At 30.2% G+C, this 16,361-nt stretch overlaps 1 protein-coding gene and 1 non-coding gene across 2 annotated transcripts in view; one reads left to right on the top strand and one right to left on the bottom strand.

Annotated features, from left to right (window-relative positions):
- LOC126772367 (uncharacterized) overlaps positions 1-16,361 on the top strand; it is a 102,740-nt gene that overhangs the window by 11,171 nt on the left and 75,208 nt on the right. The gene's annotated exons all lie outside the window — the stretch shown is intronic.
- On the bottom strand, positions 16,060-16,131 carry Trnaq-cug (transfer RNA glutamine (anticodon CUG)). Its single transcript has one exon. It is a non-coding gene; the product is annotated as a tRNA-Gln (tRNA).

Below are 16,361 nucleotides of genomic sequence, written 5' to 3'. Positions count from 1 at the left end.
TTGATGGTATTAATAATAATAATATCCTGGGCCATTATTCACATAGGGCCATCTGATCCCAAACTAAGCAGAGCTTGTACTATGGAAACCAGGCAATTGATATACTAGTTTTCTTTTGTTAATACATACTTATGTAGATAATTACACCCAGACTCAGGACAAACAGACATGTTCATGCACACAAATGTCTGTCCTGGGTGGGAATCGAACCCACAACTTTCGGCGTTAAAGGCAACCAACCACGCCAACCGGTCCGTCAAATGAAATTTTGGCCCACCATTGAAAGATGTGTTTGTCCACATTTCTTATGGAATGAACGAGTTGAGATGTTTTTCGGTTATTTTGAGATGCACATCGGTCACATCCCCGTAATTATGATCGGTAGGTTATTCGGCGAGCTCCTAAGAATGTGCGCTGCAGCACGGGTACCACCGCAAGTCATTTCATTACGATTTAGTAGCTCCTTCGAATCCCACATAACTCGGATTTATTTAGGGAGCTGGGTACCTATTAAAAGTAACCCATGCGAAATGGAGTGCGGAGTCACTTCAGCTCTGTTGAAACTACACAGCAAATTTATATTAACAATAATGTATAAAAAGCGGCTTAATGTGTTTTGCAGTAATAATAAAAGAGATAATATTATATCCACACAGTCTGTTAGCTGTGTAATTTAAACTCGTTAACAGGTGTTAGGTCTGTAATCATAGTTGCGAATCTTCTAGTACCGGAACGTGCTTACAATATCTTACAAGTGTTTATGAAAAGTCGGATTTTATACATATAAAAAAAAAGTATATAACGTAATATAATGTGTGTATATGCAATTTTAATGACCTCAAAATCGTTATATGTAATCTGTAAATAATACATGGAGTGCTTAATTAAAAAAAAGACAGTTACCTATTGAAGTGTAATTTTTAAACTGAAATCGTATTAATAATAATATTTAAAACGCGAAATGAGTTTAAGTACAACTCAATGATGAAGCTCAGTGGCGGATGTTAATTAGTTACGGTTTGCTCTCACCACTATTTTAAATAGAACTTTAAAATAAATCGTGTCTAATAGTTTATGAATTTTAATTACAGTGATTTTTCACTGATCGTGTTCATTTAATTACGCATACATAAAATAATTAAAATTTTGAAATCATTTTTATTAATGACAACTATTTAATTAATAGTGGCAAAAAAACGATTATCATGTAGCAAAATTAAAAAGAAAAACTATAATTATTTATACGGGTATTAACATAAAATTATATTTATATAAGAAACTAACAGAGAAAAATAATTTGTACACTACAATATTAAAATATATTTAGTTGTATACAAATTTTATTAAGTGACCTTTATTCCGATAATCTGAGTTCGGAAACCCTATGTAACAAAAACAACTAGACCAAGAAACACCTGTAGGTCCATACAATTATACTAAAGCTATGCATTACTAAACGGTATGAGTTCCATGCGATGTAAAGTTCGCGGGTTTTTACAATCCGATTGACATATAGTTAATCATACTGCTTAATTTTAGTTCTGTAAAAACGTTCTAATTTTTTGAGTTAAATAATGTATAGAAGTTGCATCATTATTGTTAGAGATATGTCAAATTTTTAAAAATAATTAACTTGTTTATGGTCTCATCTCAATATTCTTGATTAAATCCACAAGGCTACGTGTGGTAAGATCTATGTCAGTTAACTTAGTTACAATTAACACGTAAATAGTATATAGTTAAATATACAAAGACAATAGACCAATAGTAACAATAACAAAATTATATTCAAGGCTGGTTTAAAGAGAACAAATTGATATCCTTTTATAAAATAAAACCAGCCAACACCTCATATATTAATATACATAGCTTGTAAATATAAATTTTAAATATTGTACATTCGAATATTACATTGTATAAACGTAACATCAAGATATCATGTTCGAAAACACACAACAACTGTTGACATGTCCAACAAATGAATGCGGTTCATATATCGATCTATAAATGTGTACGGGGATTTTTTAATTCTGATGTAATTATCGGAGAATATACCTTTAAATAATGGTTATACATTAGCCTAATTGGGTTCACGTAATTGTGTTCTAGCGTATTTGGCACGGATTGAGTTTCGGTAATGCACCATCAAGTTTCGAAATGCTAATTGAACGTGATGGTAGATTAGAATGTACTAAAGTACAGTGAATGTACTAAATTTACTGGTGGTAGGGCTTTGTGCAAGCTCGTCTGGGTAGGTACCACCCACTCATCAGATATTCTACCGCAAAACAGCAGTACTTGGTATTGATGTGTTCCGGTTTGAAGATTGAATAAGCCAGTGTAATTACAGGCACAAGGGACATAAAATCTTAGGTCCCAAGGTTGGTGGCGCATTGGTGATGTAAGCGATGGTTAACACTAAGTAGCGATATTTCCAATGAAATTACAGTTGGACTTGGAAATACAGGATTATTTAATTTGGCACGTTATAGTTTTGTCTATACCATTTACTTTAATCTGTATTGTTTTAAAAAAACAACATTTATTCAGGTATTATAAAAACATTTAATGAAGTCTAACATTTACTTAGTATAACATATTTATAACATTATATACTAAACTTTTTTATAAGATCATCTTTAAATATTAAGCAAGAACAAATTCGAAATATTTCTAAAAATAAATCGACCAAAGACAACGTGAAGGATATTTGAGAAATTCTTTGTTTCTTTGTGACGAAACAGGTCGCAGTTCCTAAGGGGAATATGAATGACTTCCTGTTTAAAAAATCATAAAATATGTTAATTAAAAAGCGAAAATTGTTACATTTATAAGTAAATTATTTATTATTTTAGTATGAGCGAACACAGACCCGTAAATCTCTGTAAGTTGTCCTACGAGTATTGAGATGAGACATTCGGAGCTTAAACCATTTGGTGCATTGCAGACTAACGAATTTGTTGATATAAATTAGATTAATTTACTGCTTATTATGCTAATTTATAAACCACCCAGAGACATTAGCAAGACATTAGCGCTGTAAGAAATATCAACCATTCCTAACATTATCATGTCAATGTGCTATAACTATGGGAACTACGATTTTATTTTACCTGTAATTACATTTACTCTTACTTATACATAATGCAGAAATGTAAAATATAATTGAATTCTTTAGATTGTTAAATGTCAATTTAAAATACTTGATTATCGCTCTGCGGGATTCTTTCGATTCTCTCGGGTTTTCGTTATAATGTTCCTTAACTAGATACTAGATAGTATTACAAAAAATTCTGAACGGTAAAAATGCGGCGTCAGTGAATAGCTAACTGCAGTATTTAAATAAAATTATACAAAGTATATTAATTTCAGTGATAATAATTATGTTTTTTTTTAATATTATTTATTTTAGGACGTAAGTATAAAATTAGGCCTTTATGAATTAGAAAAAATGTCATCAATAACACTTTTTAATTATTGACAGCATATTTGTTAATATGTTTTCTTATTATTGATAATTTTATTTATTGCCTATTTATTTTTAATTCACATAAGAAGTATTTACATTGAGGACTTAAGTACATACAAATCAAAATTAAAAATAGTTACCGTACAAATCATGACCGCGTTAAATAATAGCAAGACCAAATGGAAATCCGTAATGCCAATCATTATTCTTCGGTTATTTGTAAATTTTGCTTCAGTGACATCAAAAAATAATTACAACAATATTATTTACCCACATTCACAATAAAATTAATTTATAATAGAAACATTGATGCCAAAAATTTGTAGAACATAAAAAATTAAACACACTTGTTTGACCAAGTTTCATAAATGTGTTTCTTAAGGTGTTCGCATCTATTTGCAAATAATTTTAAAGTAAGCTTTGTCAAACATTCAGTTTAAATCACGCTTTTAGAAACATTAATAAATATGATATATCTACTAAAGTTTCTAGTTGGCAGTGATTGATTTTCTTGCAGGATAATAATAATAACAATTTATAATTATATTTAACTACCATATCTATGTGAATTTATTGTTGAAAGAGAGTAACTATCAAGTTTCTTGCCGATTCTTTTAGGTAGAACCTACATTCCTAAGAGGTGGTAACTTAAAACTAAATTTAATTTTTTTTTTTTTATAGAATAGGAAGGTGGACGAGCATATGGCTCACCTGATGGTAAGTGGTCACCAAACGCTCTTAGACATTGGCATTGTAAGAAATGTCAACCATCGCTTATAGCCAATGCGCCACCAACCTTGGGAACTAAGATTTTATGTCCCTTGTTCCTGTAATTACACTGGCTCACTCACCCTTCAAACCGGAACACAACAATATCAAGTATTGCTGTTTTGCGGTAGAATATCTGATGAGTGGGTGGTACCTACCCAGACGAGCTTGCACAAAGCCCTACCACCAGTAATATCATAAAATGATGAGTCAAACGTGCTAAAAGACTACTTGAGTAAAGTTTTTTTGATCATTAATTTTTTGAAACGGCTCGTGCCACGTTATTTGCTGTTACAAAATGGCTGTACTTACTTTCATTTAAAATTTGTAAGTTTATAACGAAACATTCATTTTTATACATTTATATACTTTACATAACCATAATCGTCATTAAAACTATTTGCGTATAAATCTAAACGAATGTTCTAGAATTTGTTATAAGCGACTTCATGTTGCTACGTATTTAACTTAAAGTAGTAAAACTAGTATTTGCATAATATGTTTTAAACATTTATAATTAAGCGCTACATTTGTAATGCGTATATATTGTGTATAGTGAAGTTTGAATTCCCCGAGCTGTAGTTGTGTAGCTTTGCGGATAAGTTTAGTATCATTGTACAATGGCGTATTCTTTGCTCGTATGTGTAGAATATGTTATTTTACTTAACTCTATTATTATTTTATTTTAATATTTTATAAAAATGTCTGTACATAGTTTCAAAGTAAAACTATATATCTAAACTCGTATCACGTCTTCTAAAACACTACTTGAAAATTATTCAATCGATAAAATATTTAATTCTATTAATATACTAGAGTTTTTTTATACACGTTGAAAAAGTATCGAATATTAAACTGTCAAACATCAATAAGCTATGGAAGTATAATAAAATTCGATTTTAAGATAACTTAGCAATAAATAGGAAATTGTAATATGTCCCGAGGTATTCTAAAGTATACTATTATTTCGGATGTTTTCAGAATTTTTTTTTTAAGGCCACAGTTCTTGTGTGAAAAAAATAAAAGTTAATATTAAAGTCGACGGTCAATTAATGTATCTTGGCTTCTTTGACTATACCTATAATAACTTTTTTTTCAGTTTGTCAGTCAGTCATGAGCTCATTTTTTGTTATTGTTCTTTGTTGTGATATTTGAGCTGATAGTTGAAACATAATTATTCTTACTAGGAGGTTCTATCGTAGCAACGCCCATTCTTCAGTAATATTTTTTTATTTTTCATTTATCGTGATCACTCGTTGTGCACCAGTCAGTATCGGTGAGACTATCCTAATAAATAAATAAATTTCAATAAAGGAGAAACCTTTTACTTTTTGTTAATATAACAAAATATGACAACTTTCGATGTTAATGTATACGTGGTATAAAATTATTTCGAATAATTCTAAAGGTCTTTCATATTTTGAATTGACAACACATGGCAACGTATTGTCGAAATACGTTGAGTTTTACATTTTCGTTGGCGTTAAAATTATTTCGTGTTAATATATTAACAATGTAATGTACGGTGGAGCAGATACGAAAGAGACTAACCAGAGAAGCATTGACACAAATAAATGTCGTCATGTAACATGAATACAGAATGTCAATGCGTTTAAACTTGACAACTTTACCGTACCGTGGTATTGCTAGCTGAAATAAATGTATTTTCAAGTTATATGTTGGGAATTTTTTATTTGTGTACAAATGTCTCGTTTGTAATAGCAACTAGGTTGCGTTTTTTTGGTTTTTAAGAGATAAAAAAGAAATAATTTAGTATTAGGTTAGAGTAATATCACAATTTTTAACGTTTAATTGTTACTTATATTTTTTGTAATTCGATAAGTAACTAGACCCTACAATTTATACATAATACCGTTTAATTTATTAAGATACAATCAATTCTCGTTAATGACTCAAAGCGGGTGATATATCGGTCGTTTCTGGTCGTTGCTCTATTTCAATATTCTAATTATTAAGCTCGGAAATGTTATAAATTTCGGTGACATATGTCGACGAATTATATACAAGATGGCCGAGTATCACTCCTGAATTTTATTCTATTAAATACAATCCACATAATGATTTAAAGGTGTAAATACTTTCTGCATAAATATTTAAATATTAATTTAATTGGAGCCGGATAGTCCAGTCGTTAGAACGTGTGTATATTAACCCAACGATTGCGTGTCTAAATCTGGCAAGCTCCATAAGCAATATCCTAGATAGTGAAAGAAAACATCGTATTGTTCTCCAACCTTTATAACAGCATGGTCGAATATGCTTCAAAAATTCTCTTTAACACAAAAGGAACTAAGAACCAGCAGTGGCACATTTACTATATTCTGTAACTAACTTTTTAAATGTTGTTTTAAAGTTTGTATTTGGTTTGGAACAATTGGCTTGAGTTAGATTATTCTTTAAGATTACAGAAAAGTTACTCTAAAAGTGGAGTTTCTTAGATAGAATATTTACACTTTCAATGGAAATATTTATTTTAGTTGGCGGTTCTGTTTTTGTTCTCATCTCCACATCTCAGTGTTCATCGCTCTGCTTAGGGATAAATAATAATCTATCAGTTCTCATACAAGGTTGTACGTATACGTGTTCCTGAAATCTACAAAAATCAAACAAGCTTTATACAGATTTAGCTATTTGGCTTTTAGAAATTGGAACAAGTGATAATTTCAAATCTTAAACTTACATTTGCCCGAAGAAATTTGTTTTTGTTAATTGTTTGAATTAACGAATAGAAACATTTAATTATAAACATTAACACGCAAATTTATACTATTAAGTTTTTTTTTAAGTTTTTAATTTTCGCACACAGTTCTTCGAAAAAATTCAAACTAAACTTTAATATTGTAGAATCTTACAACGCATTCGCTGTTTCTTTTCGTCACTATGAAGCCTTAAAGGCCTGTGTAAGCACGTACGAAATCAAAAAGTTGGAGGGGAGGGGGCATCATTTAGCGTGATAGTGCGTGTTCAGGTCCACAGGCAAGTCGATATTGAGCTAAAACGTGATGTCACGAAATAAAAAAAATATTATGTTTTAAAAGCACGAATTCATTAATGGCTATATAAATTGTACTTTTAAGGTGACGTAGTAAGCCTCGTAACCCTTTCGGATTCCATCTCACGTCTCCCTATCCATCACTGTCACTTAGTGAATACAAAAAAAAATATTCATGTACTTTTTGTGCACGTATGTCATAAACGCATTAAAAAATTTTCAATGACAACAGCTCAAGCTTAAAACAAGTCCTTAACTATTAAAATTTTGCTAAATATTTCGCCAGTTACCCTCATACCACATACAGTAATGTACGATACTTTACTGTACGTGGTATAAGGGTTCCTGCTTATGTTTCCATCATAACACACACTTATTTTTCAATTTTTAATGACATATAGATAGGTGGACTGGCAAATGGATCACCTATTGGTAAGAGTCACCACTGCTCATTGGCACTGTTAGAAATATTAACCATCCCTTATATCGTCAATGCTCCACCAACCTTAAGAACTAATGCGTTATATCCCTTGAGGATATCGTTCTCACTCACTAGATCACTCACACTACAGACCGAAACACAATTTTTGTTTGGCGGTAGAATAAATTATGAGTAGGTGGTACCTACCCAGACGGGCTTGCACAAAGCCCTCCTACCAGCAAGTAAAGTATGGTTACGCATTCCAATTTATTTGCATTTTCTTTGTCTTTAGTTGGTGTTAATATTGAAAGTTGCGTCAGGTTTTCATACGGCGGCGTCACCTTTCACCATCGTGTGTATTCACGATATTTATTGAATCGATGATCAGCATCTTTAACAACCCGTATTGGAAGTAAGTCCTTTATAGCTTCCATATAGGCGCATTTAGCTATATTATAAAAATAAAGAAATACTGTATTTGAGTGTATTTAAATTATAGTATTTATATTACGATACGATACGATACGATACGATAGTATTTAAATTAAATTGAAAACAGCACATATCTGTTATACTCGTATTTATTGACTTGGCTCGCTGTCTTTTTTTTATAGTATAAGTTGACGGACGAGCATATGGGCCTGATGGTAAGTGGTCACCAACACCCATAGACATTGGTATGGTAAGAAATGTTAACCATCGCTTACATCGCCAATGCGCCACCAACCTTGGCAACTAAGATGTTATGTCCCTTGTGCCTGTAATAACTCTGGCTCACTCACCCTTCAAACCGGAACACAACAATAACAAGTACTGCTGTTTTGCGGTAGAATGTCAGATGAGTGGATCGTACCTACCCAGACGGGCTGGCACAAAACCCTACCGCCAGTAGGTGTCTGGCCAAATTACTTAACTGCTGATCTATTACGGATTGCCAATTTTTATAGGTTATTTCCTGTAAAATCATATTAGTAACACTTACTTTTCTAGTATATTATAAAAACGATGCGGTCTTATTTTTCGTTATTTCAAATTTTTTACATTATTATTTTAATCGAAACATAAAGGTGTAGTAAAGTCTTTTGATTAAATAAAAAAGTTAAATCACATACGCAAAATCAAAATGCTTCTTTTATGTTTGTTAATAAACTTTGTTGAATCCTACCTTTTATGTATAATGTAACAACGATTCTTCTTTTTCTTGGCGCTTAGAGGCAATATATTATTCTATGTGATCTTGAATAGCGTCATTTAAAAAAGGCAATATTATTAAACTCTTAGTCATATATTAACTGCCTGTGATACGCAACTTTTACTACAATTTACTTACGAATAATTTAATAATTATTTTATTATATTGGTCCCTTTTTGACTAGATCAGTATGAACAAAATTAATATATACTTTAAAACATTAATTTTATCAACATTTTTATTTAAATAGAATAACGAAGGGGTAAGTTGTGAGAGATAAGCATTTCATAAAAAGTAAAAAATACGAAATATTTTTAAAACAATTATGCTTTATTATATATATATTTATTTGATAGTAGTTTTGCATAAATAACAATACATAATATTACACAAGATTATTCATTACTTTTAAAAGTAAAAAGGCAATTTCACCGTTGTTTACACCCAAAGCAACATTTACGGCAGCTTTGGGATGCGGTACTCTCAACTGTATTTAATTTTTAATGCGATGCATTTCTACACGGATTTATTTTGGCTCACTTTCAGTCACTAAATATTCATTGACTGGAGTGTAACTTAGGAACCATTAAGAATATATGTATGTATATAATTGAAAAATATTCAATAAACTGTAGTTTGTTATTCTGTATCGATAACAGCTTATAATTAAAATAATTCTATATTATAATAGGAACATATCATAGGATTACATTACATAGGATACATTTTCATTTAAAATAAAATAAAGAGAAACGGTAAACTGTAACATTAGTTGAAAGATTAATTTTTGTAATAAACATGAAAATGTAAAATTTCAAATACCTAAATAAATAAGTATTCTTAAACGTTGGATAAAAAAGTATCAAATCAAACCATATCATTGGAACGAAATTGAAAGCCGGAGGTGGCGCGCGTGAAATATCTCCGATTTCGATGTCGAATGAAAGCCCAAGATTTATAGCCGATCACTTCCTTTCCAACATAGTGCAGTAGTATGTCTATTAAGATATTTTAAAATATGTATGTAAAGTTTTAATGCATTAAGTCTTAAAGACGTTCTATAAATACAACAATATATTTTTTTATTATAAATTTAATAGGTAGTACGGACGAGTAAATGGGACCACCTGATGGTAAGTGGTCCCTACCACGCATAGAAATTGGTATCGTAAGAAATATTAATTATCTCTTATATCGTCAATGCGCCACCAACCTTGGGAACTAAGACGTTATGTCCCTCGTTCCTGAACCCTTCAAACCGGAACATAATAATACTAAGTACTGCTGTTACTTTTTTCCGGTAGAATATTTTATGAGCGGGTAGTACTTACCCAGACGAGCTTGCACAGAGCCCTAGCATAAGGTAGATATAAATGTATGAAATATTTTAGTAAATTCTGATAATTTAATCACAATCAATTTTAACAACAACAAAGCTTTTATATGTAACATATTTAGTACCCGTCAATAAATATTGTTATTATGACGATATCATCGGCAAATCGAAGATGTGAGATGTACTCATATAATCATATCATAATACGGAGGACAGGGAGCTTTGGCGCACCTGGGGAGAGGCCTATGTTCAGCAGTGGACTGGCTGTTGATGATAATGAATTAATATTGCACATCGACCATTGAAAAGAGACAATCGACTAATTTCGGCTTCGTAGAGCGTTATCTGTGTCGCACACTACCTATGTGACGTTTCTCAGTCATTGTTCAACTGCAGTAGAGTACGGTCGCGTCCATTTTAAAAAAAAATTAAATAATTTAAAGTTGTACGACGGTATTTTTAGTGTGTTGTTCTTTTCAAGTTATCAACAACGCAGGATGCGTTGTCGATAATCAGAACAGAACAAATCACATCACGAATCAAACAACAAATTTATTGAAATACTCTCAATTCAAACACCATTTCATTCATAATATAAAATATAAAAAACATAAATCTAGACAAGCGGTAGCGTGTTAAGCTAAGTTCAAGCTAACAGAACTGGCGAGCAGCACCGTATGTAATATTACATGAACCATTTGGAGCCACTTTTGACCCCCTCATAACTCAAATGCTAATTCACATAAACATGTCAAATTTATAAAGGCTCAATCTCAATATATATATATATTGAGATTTGTGAGATACATATGTGTCCCAAATTTCATAATCACACCTCAAATGGTTATTTAGATATTAACGTTCAAAAATCGTCATTTTTATCACTTACTGACCTATAGATCAAAACGAACCCAGTTCCAGATGACCTAGAAAGCTCAAATTTGGCATCCAAATAGGTAGTTGGGTGAATACAATGGAATTAATCAAAAACTAGTAAACTTTATCATTTTATAATAATGTTTCAATTAATTGATTATATTAGGAAAACTTACTTATAGTGCTTGTAATGTAAGAATCAGCAATCAAAATTGATTACAGCCAGTCTATATGTGGATTTTAAGGTCTTCACGTGAATATATAACGAGTGGAATGCTACCCTTCATTATTTTTAATCCAAACGCATAAGTTTTATTACTTATAAACTACTTATATCTAAGAGTATAGTCGACTTTCGTATTTATTACGTTAATAACTGGTTTCAGTATTAATTATTATTTGAATATTTAGCGCAAATCAATAATGTAAGATCATTACTTATAAATAATTATTAATTTATTTTAAAAAAAAATACTAGATAATTTCTGTACAAAAAGTAATGATATCCTATCAAAAACATAAATGTACAACGAGAAACAAGTTCAATATTATGATATGTTCAAATTTATGGTATATGAGAAACAGCCAAGTCAGAACTTTGGATTAAATATATTATCCTAAGTAATAAGAAGAAATGATATTTTATGTTGTTACAAATAAATTTCAGGGCTGACCATTGAACTTGGTACCCATTTAGACCTCACTTCTTTTATCGCTGAAGTCAACAACCAAGCCATATATCATAATATTGAACTTGGCTCTCATTTCACATTTATGTTTTTGATGGAATATAAAATTATTTGATACGTCATCAATGTCATTTTGAAATTAGGTTATAAATATTAACTAAATTTAGGTTACGCAAACATAATTAAATCGAAAAACGTTAGGTAGGTATTACTGTTATTGCTGTGGTTGGTTGCAATGGTTACGGTTTTTTCGTTTTCGTGTATTTTATTATTTTATATGGGTTATATATTATAATATTTTTAAGCAACTTAAAAAAACGCATATACATATTGAAAATATTCGTGTTGAACTAATTATATAAATAAACGTCAATGATTGTTTGATTTTATTCTTTTAGAAGTTAGGTTTATTAGAATAAATTGTGATATGGACATTTCTCTGAGCCGATTGTAATTAAAATTACTATTTTTAAATGTAGATTTAAAAATAGCCAATAAATTATAAAAGCCGAGATGGCCCTGTGGTAAGAAAGCGTGAATCTTAACCGGTGATCGTGGGTTCAAACCCGGGCAAGCACCACTGAATTTTCATGTGCTTAATTTGTGATTATAATTCATCTCGTGCTTTACGGTGAAGGAAAACATCGTGAGGAAACCTGCATGTGTCTAATTTCACTGAAATTCTGCTACATGTGTATTCTACCGACCCACATTGGAGAGGCGTGGTGGAATAAGCTCCAAACCTTCTCCTCAAAAAGAGGAGAGGAGGCCTTTAACCCAGCAGTTGTACATTCACAGGCTGTTACGGATACGGAGATTTAATGAAACATAACAAATTATTTTATACACTTAAATTTACGAATGTAATATATTTATAGTGAACATGCTCTAAACCAAAATTGGTAGATTTTGATTGTGACAATATTTATTTATTTATTTATTTATTTATTTATTAGGGAAACATACAGCATATCGTATATTACAACTTAATATAATAATCATATTTTAACACTTTGCCAGTTAAGTTTCCACTACTGTTTTAACAGGGAAGTGGACTAATTTTGATGTTACATAAAATATAACTATTTATGACAAAGTAAAATTTTAACGTAAATATGGTTATGGTTAATTACTAATAAGTATTTTTCACAAGATTATAAAATTTACTTAAACTATTTTTAAACAGATCAATGTGGTGTTTTCTATTATGACTATTACAAGATCTTAGAATAAAAGAATTTTTGAATATATTACATAAGATTATTTTTTTATCTTACCATTATAAATTAATTATTATTATGATCATCCTCAAGTTACAAATAGGACATTACAATACTACAACAAACAGGAATTAATTAATTTTACATTACGTGGGAGATTGGAACTTACTTTAAAGTAAACCTCGTGAATTATGTTTAATGCTAATTCTATTGAATCGTAATTGAATAGCATCGGTTTTCGCGTCCACACCGTGCTCGTCGAGCCAGGCGTGCCAGCCGCGGATCTCGTTATACTTTAAGTCGCATTACAATCCCGTTGCCTCATTCGTCACACAACAGAATAAAAATGTTTGAAAATTTTAATCATATTCTTTATGTTTCTAATTTTTCCTTCCCATTTGAATCAACGTTTCTTTGCTTTTGATTAAGCGTGATGTAAAAATAATGTTTTTTTTTTAAATAATAATAAATAAAAAGGCGTTTATTTAATTTATAACATTTAACAAGAAATTTTTGCCTTCTTTTAGTATTTATGAAATGAAACGAATACACAAAATTTTGTACGCTATTTAGAAGACCGACAACGCTGTTTCAAAGAAGTCACGACGTTATTAAAACAATAAATCAAGTATAATTACATCGTTTATAAAACATTATAACTTGGCAACACCAAAAAAGTAACAAACTAAAACGATAACATTAAGCACTAATCACTGCATTTATAAAAGATTTTACATCTTCATAATATTATTGTGATATATGTCTGTACTAGTTTTCGCCCGCGGCTTACCCGTGTGTTAAGGGGGATGGGGCAGGAATTAGGTATAAAAAGTAGCCTACGTCTTACCTTGCTTCTGCAAGCTTGCTTCATACAAAATTTCATCAAAATCGGTTCAGTGCTTTAGTCTTGAAAACGTAACACACAGTCAGACTGGCGCATTTATAATATTATTATGGATATTGTTGTTCTTCCATCATGCTCGAAGGGGATATTTATTAAATCATTATCATTCTCAGCCCTCCTTATCACAGCCACCGATTTTGATTCGAACAACATAATTCGAACCGCGACTTTGACAGTGTTGTCGATCGAAATAATTTAATTATACAGATATCTGATTTGCCGTAAAATAGGATAGCTTCATTTATTACTAAGGATTAAAAATGGAGTCACATTATAATTTATTTCAAGCTAAGTGTTCAGGCAACAGCTTGTATCATAAATAAAACTGTCCCGTTTATAAATATGCATTGCACCTTATAAACACTATTAAATATTGAGAAATGACATATATATAATATTAAAATAACAGGTATTGAACAATATCTTTGTCTGCAATTTAGAATCATCTAATCGCTTTGATAAGCGAATCGTATTTTCTTATAAATATGGTAACAAAATGAAAAGTATATTTCGTAGTATAGTCTTATTAACTAGCTGTGCTCGCGTTAAATTTGGATGAGACAAATGTATATGCTGGTGTCGCAAAGCTGGTAATTATAGTTGACATTTATGGTTACAGCTCCGCTTCGTAGCATGTACTTATTTAAATGTATTTTAATGCAAAAATAATTATTCAAGTAATTCTTAAGATAAGCGACGCTATACATCTATCCATAATCGGTCATATTTTTGTTTTGTTTTACATATAAATTAAATAGTTATTTTTTTAATAATAGGCTGTGGTATTTTATTTTACTAGTAATTTAAGAAATAACGGAAAAAGATACGTTTCAATATAATTATCAGTGGTAATCTTATGTTACATAAGTAAAAATTTTTTAAAGCGATAGTCATAAATTATATCATATTATTTGAAGTCTACGGCACTACTTAACTAGACACTTAGCTGACACAGCACGTTCTAAATATTTCAGGCATTGCAGGCAACGTTTTCCTCATGTTTTAAAAAGAATTGTACAATAGCCGAATAACTCCGCAATGCCGTAAAATATTGATAACTCGCGCGTGTTCAAATTCCGGATATATTACCAAAACTGCATTTATGTCTCCCACGAGTTTTATTTTTCATTTCAGGAACACAGATGAGAAAATATGTGTTGATAAGTAATCACCTGCGATAATAACATTATAAACATTAGTAAAAGTCACGAACACTACCAAGGTATCTTGCTTGACGGTTATGTTTTTGTTGCAATAATTATGCCAACTGTAAGAATGATATTCGTAAGAAATAAAGTATATAAAAGTAATGCTACGTCTAAATTAAAAATTATATTCATTCTTATTCTTATTTTTTTTCTTGTTATTACAAAGGTATTTTTTTTGTAGGTTAATTGTTTTCATTATAAGCACGTTTATTTGTTAATAGGCTAATGAATTCAGGTCAAACCTTTGTGGTATTTTCAATGTGTAATACCTTTAATTTGTTTATAAGTTTGTCTTTTAATAAACTGAAAAATAAACATCACAACATGTCTAGTTTTTTTTTATATTAAGTAATTTATGTTACACTTACGGATAATTTACATTTGCAACAGAATTTAATTTTTTTCTTATTGTAAAACAAAATAAACGTATAAAGTCATTGATGGTACGTTACATAACAATTATATTTTATTTTACATTTTAAAAGCAAAGATGCATATTTACTTAAATATGCAATGTTACTGTGAATATGGTCGAGTCACTTCTTTTAAGATGGACATCAACTTATCACTTCCTTATAATATTTTATTATTTTACGTTTGTTCTCTAATCTACAATTGTAATTAGACTTGAGTTCTGAATTTCCCATTTTATTAATTTAAAATTTATATGTTAAATAGAAGTTTTATAAAGAAAGTATACTAATAATGTCCGTATCGTATTCAAAGTTCAAGGAGACACGCTTTGTATTACACGTAGTCTTTCTAGCTTCCTCTTTGAATCACTATTCTCGACATATAATCTACTTATTTGTTATATCTTTTAGTAAATGGTATTTTATGGCGTTAACTACAATTACTCTAAGGAACAATTTGTTATATATTTTTATGTTCAAATAAATAACAAAATGAAAATATATAACATATATAAAAAATATTTTATTTTTTCTCTATCATCAAAAAGATAGGTTCCACCGAGATTTGAACTCGGATCGCTGGATTCAGAGTCCAGAGTGCTAACCATTACACCATGGAACCCACACTAAACTATTTGAAAATTAGATACTAAATCTAACCTGTTAATATTTATTTTTAGCAATATTCTCAAATAAAATAAATTAAAGTTTTTAAAGTATCCTTATTAAAACAATAACATTATTGCTAAATATATGTTCCTGGTTAAAACAATATGGGTGGAATTATTGTTTATAATGTATTATAAGTGTAATATTATGTTAGGAAATAGACGGTTATCTGTTTAAAGAACT

The sequence above is a fragment of the Nymphalis io genome, chromosome 12 (genome assembly GCF_905147045.1).
Source record: "Nymphalis io chromosome 12, ilAglIoxx1.1, whole genome shotgun sequence".
NCBI classification, from domain to species: domain Eukaryota; kingdom Metazoa; phylum Arthropoda; class Insecta; order Lepidoptera; family Nymphalidae; genus Nymphalis; species Nymphalis io.
The sequence above is the reverse complement of the archived record's forward strand: the minus strand, read 5'-3'. Positions and strand labels throughout refer to the sequence as shown.